This window comes from Pagrus pagrus, assembly GCF_965226575.1.
Source record: "Pagrus pagrus genome assembly, chromosome: 16".
NCBI classification, from domain to species: domain Eukaryota; kingdom Metazoa; phylum Chordata; class Actinopteri; order Spariformes; family Sparidae; genus Pagrus; species Pagrus pagrus.
The window spans coordinates 17,149,777-17,163,597 of NC_140200.1; the positions used below are offsets into that span (position 1 = coordinate 17,149,777).

Below are 13,821 nucleotides of genomic sequence, written 5' to 3' on the forward strand. Positions count from 1 at the left end.
GCAAAAACACCAAACATTCAAAGGTTTGATCCTCCTAAATGAGAGGATTTGCTGATTCTTTTGACAGCATTGTAAATTGAATCTTAAGCTCTCTTTTGGTTTTGGACTTTTGTTGATTTCATCACAGTTTTATCAACATATTAATTGACTAAGTATTTGTTGCAGCACTATAAAGGCTAGAGCTTATCAACATAGAACACACTAGAAGACTGAAGGCTCGGCCAACAATATTTTGTTCATTCACTAAAAAGACGCCTTGTGTGAGAAGAACTCTTACACATTGTGTTTGTGTAGCCACAAGCACAATGAATGATCCTACAAACTGTATTAGTCTGTTAGTGTGTCTTTACAGAGTGCAGGTGGCGGTGTGTGTTTGGTGTCTTTGAGAATGCAGCATTATGATTCAGTCAGACTCAGACGATTATCTGATGAATTTACTACATGGACAGAGGAACTCGGGATTTCTGGAGTGAACAGATCAACCGAGGTGGCTGGTCTGGAAGTCTTGTTTGGATTGTAGTGCTTTGGTGTGTGTCAAAATTCATCCGCTCAAGTCTTTGAAGGATTGAAACATTCATGCTTTCTTCTGGCAGTTTGGTGCTTATTCAAGGCGATCCACAGGCCTTTATTTAGCTGCCAGTGGGTGCATTGTTCTTTTCTTCCTGTGGACTTTGAAACCTTCTTATAAAGAGAGAAGAAACACTGGTGATGCTTCGCCTGTGGGAGAGAGAAAAATCACTTTTTTCTCATCAATTTAACAAATAGAATGGATCAGTTTGACAGTAGTATACATAGCAATTTCTCAGCTTTCTGTCAGATGTGTCTCATTTTCCTTTCACACATTGCAAGGTGAATAATGTTAATTAGCTGAAGCAGCTAAACAACTTAAACGTTGTGCTTGTTCCTGATGGGCGGTGATAGATCTGTGTTTTCACATCAGACGATTAAGTGTAGCCTGCTTGTTTATATTGATCTATTTTTCACTCACTGTTGATCAGTATGAACTGTTTACTTGTCTACTCCACTATCCTAATAGCTGAGGCTCCTTGCATCTTAATAATTAGGAACCCAGATGTCCCCGCACTCACAGACCAATGGTTATTTCATCCACAGGGGAGAGTGCTGGGCAAACACTCATTCTCACCTGATTTGCCTTTTGTGTAGCCTCTGTATTGTCCATGTGTTGGTCTAGAGCAAAAACAATGACAGCTATTGTTTAAAAAAATTTATGAAGAATTAGGAAGAATTTAGGAAGAATTGATAGACTGTTTGTATTGATTGTGTTCAAATTTGCTGCATAGTTTGCCCCCTTGACTGCTGTCATGTCAGGTTTGTTTTATGCCCAAGAGCTGCCCCAATCATTTGAAATTAAAGGTATTTGTATAAGTTGTTATTAGGGGTAAGAGTTCCATCACGATATTTCATCGATTATATAGAAAACAATATGATTTTTACAAATCATGATACAATTTTGATTCAATTAAATTCAGGGGATCAATGAGACACACACAAGTTAACTTAAAATTACACACACACACAAAAGATGGCTTAACAACAAGAACATTTAAGAAGCTCAGAAAAATGTGGCTCCATAATAACTATGATCAAGACAAAACAGTTGTGTTTTGCTTGTCACCATTATTAGCTTAACCCTATCGAATAGACATTGCATAAATTAGCCTAGAGGCCATCATCGAATCAATTTCAAATCAGCCTCAGCTGTACTGTGAAATTGGTACCAGTAAGCAATTTTTAGCAAGTTACCAAACTAAACTAACATGATGAACATGGTAAACATTACTGCTAAAAATCAATGTTGGCATTGTCACAGTGTGCAAATTAGCATGTAAGGGTTAGGGTTAGCATTTAGCTCAATGAACTACTTTGTTGTTCTTGAAAAGGCCCTAAAACGTCGTTTGATACATAACTAAAACAAATATAGCAATTGTTGTTGATTAGTGTTTTATTGATTGACTATAGATTGACCAATAGTAATCTCCCCAACAGCAATTTGGTGGTCCCGAATTTAGCATTGTCAGACATCCAGAGGGGGACAGCTTTTGTGCAAAAAAAGTGATAATAGGCTCTTTAGCTGTGTAACCGGTGTTTTATATTGTTTGTAGGAAGCTAAAAAACAGAACAAACTATAAAAATGTTAGCAGGCTGACACACTAAACCATGATGGTTAACATGGTAAACATTAGCATCTGCAGATTAGCACTGCCATTGTGATTTTGCGCATGTTAGCATGCTGATGTTATTGTTATGGTCGCTCTTCCCTCCCCTATCTGCGTATATTGTTATCAAAATCCCAATGGCTAGTGAAACAATGACACCCTCCAAGTCATTAACCTACACTCTGAAAATTGCAAGTTACTCTAAAACTATGCTAACACCCTTAACGCAACAAGCTAGCAGCTGCCACTTATAATTTTACAAAGATTTAGCCATTTTGAATATAGCAAAGCCATTTTTTTTCAACTATCCCAGAATAAGAATTGGCGCAGCCAGACCTTTCTCCAGTGCTGGCATAGGTCTTGCTATGCAAGACAAGGGTTACCCTGGTTACCACATTGCCTAAGTACTGCCCACGGATGTATTAAGGAGAACTGGATACAGCTTGGAGGCATGGACTCATTCCTATGAAAGTTGCTTGGTGGAGCACGAAGCCAAACACCAGAGACTTCTGCCAGCTGAGCCAGCCAACTTCCGGTTTAGCCATCCGATAACTTGAATGGGGATACAATATTTTCTTTTTCGTGTGGCTCTTCTAGACTCTCCAAATGTTATTGGACAGAATGGATCAAATTCTGATAACGAAATGAGTCATTTTGCGGGGGTTGTGATGCCTTAAAACATGCATCCACTGTTATACAGCTGCTTCTTTCACAATTAAAAGTCTGTAGGAAGAAGTCTTTTTGGGCCAGTGTGCTCAATGTGTTGACTGTAGACTCTTAATGTTGTACACCAGAATTTAAGAAGCAAATCTCAACAGATTGATCGACATGAATTATCATTTTTAAAAACCAAAATAATTGATCACACAATTATTCACTCTCTTTACTACCTATAACACATCTACACATGTCATCACTGATGCAGTCAGTTGCCTTTTTGAAGTTGCATAATAAGATGAGTGTAATCAGGAGAAGCTCCAAGTGAGAGCAGCCAAATTTACACATCACTATTTATAACGGAGAGGCAATTTCACAGGAGCAAATATGAGATTCAGTTGATTCACAGATGCTGTAATGTTGCCAAAATACACCACATTATTTTAACCCCTCACCTTCACTTAGCAACGCAAGTAAACTGCCAGCGTGTGGAAAAACTGCAAAAAAAAAAAGAATATAAATGTATATTTATCTGGATTTTTGCTAGTGTACTTTGCATAATTATATTACAATGACAATTCTCTGTATTGGCATCATGATATGAAACCATGAAAGTATTGAAGTGGTTATTACATTACTAAAAGGATGTGTATTGACGTGTGTGCTCCCCCAGTAGGATTATTAGGTATACCACATATTTCTTCTTGACACTATTGATCTCAGCTGTTCTTAGTTTCATAAAAAACATGAAAAACAACACCTATTGTTGCCTAATAACATCCAGCAAAGAGCTTAATTGGAAAATTAGCCTGGACGTTGAGGTAAGTCACCAATTCGAAAATGATTGATTAGATCCCAGTTAGTCAGAGCCTGAGCTGCAGCCTCTCACCTCCAGACGCAATAAAACACATGCCCTAATGAGAAGGAGGCCTCGAGTGGATTGGAGCTCTTCTGATATGACTTTGACATAAACACAGCCTCACACAATTACCATTAAAAGTTAAGAGTAAATAGCTTCAACCCTCTTTATTGTCTCGCCTGGTTTGTTTGGGATTTTAATTGCAATTAGCGCAGACAGTGATTTATTGACGCGTAGTGAGTTTCAGCGCCGTGTTGTGTTAGGCTAATTGGTTTGGTTAAAAAGGCGTGACGGGGGACGCTGGAGGTACTGTAGCTCTCGATCGCAACAACAAGTTCCTCTGAAAAGTCTTTGCTGCATGGTGCGAGTCTGTGAATCTTGATTTTTTTCCCCCAGTTCGTGCTCCGTTCCTTTCATCTTTTCCTATTATCTTCCGAGCTATACTGAATAGTTCAATGCTTCAAAGCGTCATTCATAGTGGTGACAACTTGAGGCAAAAAAAAAAAAATCTAATTTTTATTTAGAGATAAATGTAACGAGGCTTTTGTAGTGTCCGTTAAGTAAAACAGCATCTAAGTTAATTTACTTATGGGGGAATTGGGATTTGTATGCGCTACAGTGGTGCATGTGTCAACTTACCGTTGGAGAGGAGAGTGCAAAAACGCAGCTATATACTGGATACTGCGAAAAACCAGTATTGAAACCATTTAAAATATTCGAAAACCATGTATTGAAGTTTCTATATTTTTGACAACACAAAGCCAGATGCTGCAAAGCTTTGCTTTCTGCATGTCTCTTCATTCAGTTTGAATACATTTTTTCTGCACAGTTGCAGATAAAGATCAGGCGACTGTCATATTGTCAGAGGGAGCTACGTAGGATCATTTCCAACCATCGATGCGGCAACTAGGGTTATATCATATGCCAAATTTACAAGAAGACCCAAATAAACAGCGCTTAACAACTCACAAAATTGAGCAAATTTTTTTTTTAAGGGAGTCTGGGGAATTTCTCTTCATCTTGATGTGGCTGCTTTGACCTATAATATGTTGGTGTTGCTGTAGTGCAAAACAAAATGTTGTAAATTATTGTTAACAACAATTAGATACAAGTTATCCCAAAAACCGCACAATTTACTATGACGTTGTTATATAGACTGACCCTTCAGCAACCCCAACTGTGACTGACTTCCCCTCGTCCATGTTTTCGACTCAAAACATCCAACATCCAAACATTTCCGAAAAACTGAGAACGTCATAAAGTGAAAAAGTAAATAATGTATTAGAAAGTAGAAAAGACGCGGGACGCATTAAACAACCACATTGGACAACCCTGTTAAAACAAGAAAAAAAAACTGTAACCGTCATCACAAACAGAGCATTATTTATTTACATTTATTGATCAGAGTATTCAAACAATCACCCCAAATCAGCAGGGAGAGATGTGTAAAAAACAGCTGATTACGGCTCGCAGCTCTCTCTCCCTCTTTCCTTGACTATCCCTTCACTTCCCTGTCAGCTATGAGTAACCTCATTGGGACATAAAAAAGAACAGAATAGATAGCAGTAAATGTTTTGATAGAGACAAAAGGAGGTACAGGATTCAATCAAATAGGTGCTGTTGCAATCTGGGAGGTCCCGGATCCTGTTCCGGCAAGATCCGGCACAAATTAAGCCCCATTTGTTGTATGTTAAGCCTTCCAAAAACAACACTTTCAATGCTGTCTAAAAACTGTTTGCTCTACCGCTTGCAGGACAACAAGGGAAGCACGCACCTGTGTTGACAGGGCGGTCTAGCATTGCGTGTGGCTCCGGCAGATCTTTTTTTACATTTTACATAACTGCTTCGTTATTACTGCCTTGAAATTGAAACGTCTCCATATTGACTATTTCCCCACATGGTTTTCTGTAGTTTCAAGTTTTGTATCCTCCGTCCTTAGCTTGCTGCCATAAAAGTAACATTTAGCCTGTGTTGCGTTCAAAGTCGTCATGTAAATAACAAACCCAAGCACTTAACAGGTGATATAGTCCCAACAGAGACAGCAGTCACATCATTTATTGTCAGTTATCATTTATTTTTTACACAAAATATTTTTAATTTTACACTATTTTCACCAAAAGATTTTGAAAACACTCACTGATGTGACCGAACTTGACCTGGACTCATTTCTACATTTCTATCCGAACCCTGACTTGGTTTGGGTCGGGTATCGATGCTCTACGACGAGTTATTTCTGCTCAAACACTATTATAGTGAATTACAAAAGTTGTTACAACTAAGATATTTGTTTAGTTTGGAAGCATTTTAAGATTGCTGTTGATGAACCACTTTATTTTTTCAGGTTGATAATGACGGAAAATATGAAAACAGACCTTCGAAGGTTCATTCAAAAACCCGAATAGAAGCTTTGACTGTAAAACAGCGACCTTTGGTACAGCCGTTTTAATCTTTCCCTATTTTTCCATCCTGTCCCACCTCTTAGTGTGACCAAACACATATCAGATGAGCTTTGTCATGATAATAATAACACTCGATCGCTCTTCGGTTTTCTATGAGGCGCGTTGTTCCATCTGCTCTCCTATCATGTGAGGATCCGCTACGACAGCCGGTTTAAAAAAGAAGTAATCATTCACTGATCACACGCCATTACTCTGGTAGCAAATGGAGGAGGAAGGTGGTGTGGGGAATGTGTGTATTCCTCTTCCAGTCAGATAAAATGTCAACATTTCACCGCAGGTGTTAGTGGAGACTGAGCAGCGGTAAAGCTGCTCCTTAAATGTCCCTCCTGTTTCTATTCAAGCAGTCACTGCTGCAAGAAAGAGGGCTAATCAAGGTTAAGTCCAGGCTGCTGCCTTATAGCGCGCGCTGTATACTAATGGTGTGGCCCGGTCAACATGGGTGTGCATCTGTGATGTAAGGCTGTCTGCACTGCAGCCAAGAAGGAAACAGCGGCATGCTATAGCAAACAGGATTAGAGAGTCTGCAGGGACACACAACCCCACATACATTTCCGATTTTATTTATATGCACGTTAAAGCAACATTATGTAACTTTTCAACCTTAAAATAACAACTTCAACATCATTTTGATGGTACAGTGTCTTGTAATAGGGTGAATGGTGTCTCATGATCTCTCAGGATCACAGTGTTACGTAATGTTTTCAAGTCATAACATTGTTATGACGTAATACGTTTTCTTTGAAGTTAGCACCTACATTACGTCTGACAAATTGTTACAGACCTGGGATTTGTATTTACAACACGCAACTATGTGTGTGTCTGACAAAATGTCCATTTCTACACAACGTTGCCTTAAAGTGTCTAAAATATCAGCACTATATTCAAGATCTCGAGCTGCAGTCCCATAATAAACAGCACTTTTCACTTAAAAGTGGTCTGAAAGCTGTCATACTTCTTTTTTAAGCAATGACTCCCAATTTGTTAAAAAGGAAAATCAATGAGAGATGGAGGCTTTCAACCAGAGTTATCTATAATTTATTAAATTTAGCATGTTAAGTAGCCATGGGACAATATGGAAATTCCATGTTACAGTTATCCCGTCCAACATAATTGGAATCAGGGTTGGGTATCATTAAAAACGTTTTGATACTTGGATAACAGTTCCTGAACATTACTTTTTCGATACCAATTTTTTTAAAAGATTACATTACATATACAAGAGTCTTTCTCCAGGCGTACATTTTGTATTGAATGTCAAGACTTTCTTCGCTACCTGATAGTATCGATGCAATTCAGCTGATGCCATAAAAGCATTGAAGTTTGATACCTGGGCCCAATTGGGATTCAAGATATTATCCCAATAATCATCAAAATATTCCTTAAACTTTAAAATTACAATCAAAAGAAATGTCAAATTCAATTCGGAAACCAATATATGACTGTACGTCAGCAAGGTACACACCTTTTGTGAGTCATTCATGTGAGGATGTTCACGATTATCCCGATGATGAAAAAAGAAGCAAATCCCAACATATTAGAGTCTTGAACCAGCAACTCTTTGGCATTTTTTCCCTTGAGCAATTACCTGACTGAATCAAAGTAGTTGCACATTCATTTTCTACAGCATGACTAATCAAAAAATTGATTAATAGACTTATTGCAGCTAAATTTCCTTATTTAGCTTTAAAAATAGGAAGGAAGATCTTTACTGACAGCATCACATTTATATTCTGTGTCTGCTTGTTCGTGAGTGAAGTAGTGGGTCAGGAGCGAGTAAATTATTAACACCCATTTGTTTTTGATGTTCTCATGCATCTTTTTATATACGCACAAACGTTATACAGATATCAAGATTCAGCCTGACGTATTTGCTATGTTTGCGAACTTTGGGATCTTCACTCGCCTTCAAAATAAAGTTTTGGGGGTTTGAACAAAGCTTTGACTCATGTTTTAGTTATAATGGAGCCACATGGGAGTGCGGTTGGATTGAAGATGTAAAATTATACACCCTTTTAGAAACAACTGTGAGCTACAGGGCTGGAATTTAAGATTGATTTCAGTACAGATTAATTTGCAGATTTGTTTTCAAATGGCTTGTTTGGTCCGACAAACAGTCAAAATCCCAAAGATACTTAATTTAAATGCTTTGAAATGGATAAAAGCAGCACATTAATGAAGCTTAAACTAGCCAATGTTTTACATTTTTAGCTAGAAAGGTGTCTTAAAGGATGTCTCAGCTTAAAAACATAGGAATCATTGAGTAAGTAATCATAAATCCTTGATCCTTGAAAGCAATACAGATACAGCCTGTCTTATCTTCATCCTGACTCAGTGCCAGTGCTCGACAGTCTCGCAGAGCACAACGAGGTGAGAGCAGAGTAGCGTCGAGTGGAGCAGGGAAAGAGCAGAGCGGAACAGAAAGGCAGCCGCGAGGCCACATCACATCCCAAATATAAAAGATGAGAGCGGGACTCGGCATTAGCGAGCCATAGATAGCTCAGCGAAGCCGGGGTTGCAAGCAGAAAGCCACATTTGTTAATATGGGGTTCAGCCAGCAAGATGTCAAGAGACAGGATACCACATTATACAGAAGTTACACAATGCCAGCCGAGCCACTTAGCACGCTGCATGAGTAATGCAGTGTTTATTCACTGTGGAATATCTCACCGAGGTCCACCGGCCCAACTGACACACTCAGACAATCATTTGAACTATGAATTGATCTTCAATGTTGTTTACAGTGAAGTCGGGAGCTTTATTGGAAGGTTTTATTATAGTCATCACAGTGATATTCAACAAAGTACTCGCACAGGATGGAAAAAGTTTCCTAAGTTAAGTTGATCGTTTCCAGGTGAATTTGAATAATTTGGGAATGTAAAGAAAATGTCTGGAATTCTGAAAAAAAATGCGGTTGAAGCTAAATTAAAAAAACCTGTTGGATGTAGTTGTGGGTCTTTCAGTCCACACGTCTTCTGATCAAGTGATGATAGGTTGATCGACAGAATATTTGTGGTTGGTTATGTTTGATCCACTGTGACATCACAGTTGTACTGTTTGTTCCACTGTGACATCAGTTGGTGATACATCAAGAGACAGAAATATAACCACCAACCAGTCCAACGATTAGTGGATGACTCCCTCTGCCTCCTGAGCCACAACCACTAGTGAAACAGTGATCTAGAACAGTGAGCTACACATTAATCGATTGGAGATGTAAGTTGTACCTCTAGCTGACCTGAAGACCCATCTTGAGATAAGGGACCATGCCACATTTTCATTTCCTATTGATCTTCCAATTATTTTCTCAAATAATCGTTTGGTTGGAAAACAGTGAAATAAAAAACACTTGTTAAGATTACCTAAAGCCAAATATATTTAGTTTACAATGATATATACAGAGAAAAGAGAAATATTTCAACATTTTCACCATAGATAGCGATCAGTTTTTAACTGATTGTCTTCAAGACTCATCATTTTAGCTCAAGCGCCAGCCGGTGATCTTCAAATCCAGCCAAGATATCAAGGTCTTTCATTTGAACTAAGCCCACGTACCAGTGTTTATTTAGCGGAGTGCAGTTTGACTCAAATGCATATCGGAAACTGCCTGTTTTTCACTCAACTCGGTGACAGATTTGAGACTACAAGTGTAACTATGCACTTAAAACAGTGTCAGCCAAGAGCAGAGAGGGGATTTAAGTCTCTGTTCTGTTTAAACCAGCAGAAATGAAGAGTCTGCTTTGCTCTTTCATTTTTCTTCATTCCCTTCACACCCCTCCTCCTCCTCCTCCAATCCTCTTCTCTTTCTGTCTTCTGGAGGTTTGACACAAGTTTCTCTCATCCTCACTGGCAGTTGTTGCCATGGTTGTGTCAGTGCCTCCGAACTACCTGGGATGGTATTTCCATGGACACAGATCAGGATGGCACCGGGCTCTGAGGTGTAGGAGGGAGGCAGTTCACTGGTGTCAGCAGTTCTGTGTGCTGGAGACAGACTGACGGAGACAGAGCAGCAGCAGCAGCAGCAGCAGGAGGAGGAGGAGGTGGTGGAGGTGGAGGAAGAAGAGGAGGATTAGGGTCTGGGTAGATATTAAACAGAGAGGAGCAGGAGCCGGAAAAAGAGTAAAAATGAGAGTGAGAGGTATTTCACTGTCGCCACTGTTGAAGGGTGATTTTTTTTCTTCCCTCATTGCAGATTTACATTTTTACCATCGTTCAGTTTGGAACAACAACAACAAAACAAAAGGAACGAACCGATGCACCCAGAGGGAAGTCACACACTAAATCCTGAAGCTGTTCCATTAACACTGGAGTGGACATGATAACATTTGAACGACATGATTATACAGGTTTTCCTGCACTTCATGATGAATCACAAATTATGGCCTAAATGAGAAAGTGACTCTTTAATGGATCATTCTGTGTTTCCATTAGAGCTCAGGAAGAAGTGGAGTGTTTTAGGCTCAGACTGACACTCAGATTTGAGAGTAATACAAATCTGACATTTTCAGAATGAATATTTTGTTAACTAAAAACAAAAATATTGTTAACTTCACTGCAGTTTGATACCAAAATGTCAGCCAGTAATATAAAAAAAATATGTAAGGGTAGGAGTGCCTTCTGGACTTAAATGAAGTTTGTTAGAGGTGCTCTTTGGATAGGGAAATATGTAGACATAAAACACAGAGAAAGGCACTCTCTTTTAAACCATCTAAATGTCTTTATTGTCCTTGAAAAGCTCTGACGTGCTTCTGAATCAAGCCTTTCGCCAGTCAAAAGACTCCCTTTTTACAATGGTCATGGCTAACATGAGAATCAGAGGAATAATGCCCAAGTATGTAAGTAAGACTTACCCACGCTTTTATTTCCAGTCAATTCGATTACTGTAATGTTCTATTCACGGGGTTCTCGGGGGGGAAAAAAAATAACTTTGATGTCAACCCCAACTGATTCAGAATGTCGCTAAACTAAGAAAATTTGACCATATTACACCTATTCTACAATCCTTACACTGGTTACCGGTTACTCAGAAACTTGTCTTCAAAATCCTGTTACTCTTGTACAAATCACTCCATGTCTCTGGACCAAAATACATATCAGACATGTTCTTGCCTTATGAACCATCCAGAACCCTTAGGGACATGCTGCACCGGCCTACCGGTTGTCCCACGAGTCAAAACAAAACCTGGCAGATCATCATTTTTTTATCATGGAACCCAGGCTGGAATAATATCCCTGCTCACATTAGACAAGCCACAACTCTGACCAGGTTTAAATCACAGCAAAAAGCTAACCAGTAATGGCTAAAAAGAAATATTGGCTAATTAATGTTTTCATTTGCTTTATTTAAGGTCCAGTGTGTAGGATTTTGTGGCATCTAGCGGTTGCAGATTGCGACCAACTGAACATACCTCACATTACCCTCCTACACGGTGGCAGCTGAAAATGTAAAAAAAACAAAAAAAAACTTGAAAGGTCCGTTTAAGAGCCAGTGTTTGGTTTGTCCGTTCTGGGCTACTGTAGAAACATTGCAGTGGAAGTGGACCAGTTCCAAATTCTAACGTAACGAAAACACAATTCTTAGTTTCGGGTGATTAAACTTAAATAAAATATAATTACGAATATTCAATTTCTGCCAATAGATCCCATGAATTCCTCCTAAATCTTAACACACTGGACCATTAAGACCGGATAGGTGATTGGATCCTTCTTGAGTAGTGGTTCTTTGGTTTTTTTATTGAAGGTGAGATGCTAAGAATATCGCCAGCAAATAATGTTTAATCTGCCTCAGATAACAGCAGTTTTGTGAAATAGCTTTAAGATTTCGATTTCACGTCCACCAAATCCAGGTTTTATCCACCCAGATTGTTTCCTGTTAGGGTGAAAAATCGGTCGATCCTAAAGATAAGACACCCATGTGGCTCAACATAAAGGCATCAAGCCCCTCAGCCGTCACATAAAGCTGACATTCCCATTCCCTTCTGATCCGTCCGCCTCGCAGTCATTGTAACCTCCATAATGCTTCTATTCATAAATCATCTTTTCTCCGCCTGTTTGACAGCAGGGACTCGGCCTGCAGACAAAAAGCCCTCCTGCAGCTTCTCCTTCTTGACCCCCGTCACTTCCCGCACACCCAAGCAATCAAGGACAACTGCAGATGGCGCTGAGTGTCCCGCCCGAAGGGCAGAGTGTTTGTAATATAATGTGCAGAGAGCAGAGGAACAAAACGAGAGGCTGTCAGGTCTCCCACTGACCGTCCATCTGTGTGTGACACGCCGACATCAGTCTGATCTGTTTGTGACTCTGCAGCTTAAAAAGTCGCACTGTTCAGCATCAGAGTGCTTTAATCAGAGCAAGTGAATTCTGCATCGACGGTTCACCTTGTTAGTTATTTAATTAGTTTCCTTTCAACTGGTGTTTGACGGCCATTTCTACAGTTTCGGGCTGCTTTAACTTTCTGCTTGTTTGTAAACCAAACACACTAAAAAGAAGGTTATGTGCCTGCAGAAGACTCATTCACACTGTTTGTGCATTTTTAAAGGTCAGTACTGAGCACTAAATATGAAGCTGCTTGGAAAAATGACCAAAAAAGGTTTTTTGGGCATTTTCGCCTCTTTCTGACATGTAATAGTAGAGACCTTGAGTGCTGCAATTATTTTGTGAGCCTACAGCCTCGGGTACACCCACAAAAAAAATAATTTAACAGCAAGTGGGTGTTTCAGCCCTAATTTTCAAATTCACTGACATTTTCAAGGCTGCGTTGCCTCGAGCGCCTGTTAATAATTCACTACTTTGTTACTGAAATTTAGTGTATTTGTTCAATTCAATCAGTGTTTGGAGCTCAGACTTGTGTCTCTTTTTTTAAATGTTTGACACCAGCAGACCAGTTTCAACCATGTTTGCTGCCATAATTTTAGATAATAATGTTTGTTGTAAACTGTAAAATATCCTGCCTCCGTTATGTTTTATCTTTTTCACAAGTTCTTGATGACGACAGTCCAGGGATCATTGCAAAAGAATTTTACATTGGCCAATATATCGATATCTGACTCTTTATATTGGTTTCAGCATCGTCCTAAAGAAATCGGGTATCAGTCGGGCTCTTTGTCTTCATTTGGAAAGTACAATCAGCATTCATTCCCAGGTCAAATGACTCTGCAGTAGTAATAGTTATTTATTGGCTCCTGCTGTGATGGAAACATGACACCCAGGCATACATGCTAATTTCTGTTCCTTTTCCGGTGTGGTGATGCAGAAACAGATTTCCATCTATCTTCATGGAAGCAGCGCTTAAACTTTGTTCAGTCTGCGTCAAGTTTGAAAGAGAAAACTAAGCATAAAAAGAAAAATAGTCAAATTTTCGGTTGTTTGCATGCTGCTGCTTTCTACTGATCCCTGTTTTCTGGTGCATTTGTGATGTTGATGGTGACAAAACTTATCTACTGGCACCAGGAAAGATGCCAATCACCTATTTTAAGTGGGTTTACTGCCGTTTAAAAAAACATGCATAGAGGTGCTAAACTCGGTGTAAATATGGTATATGAAAGGATCGGCTAAGGTTAGCGTCGTGTACCATGGTTGAACAAAGATGAACATTTCATCCAAAATTATTCACAACCATCCTGTTATTCCAGCCATAATTACATACTCATACTAGGTGAAAAACATCCACAAC

At 39.2% G+C, this 13,821-nt stretch overlaps 1 protein-coding gene across 1 annotated transcript in view; it reads left to right on the top strand.

Annotated features, from left to right (window-relative positions):
• The window catches only part of aven (apoptosis, caspase activation inhibitor), a 40,881-nt gene that overhangs the window by 21,574 nt on the left and 5,486 nt on the right, over positions 1-13,821 (top strand). The gene's annotated exons all lie outside the window — the stretch shown is intronic.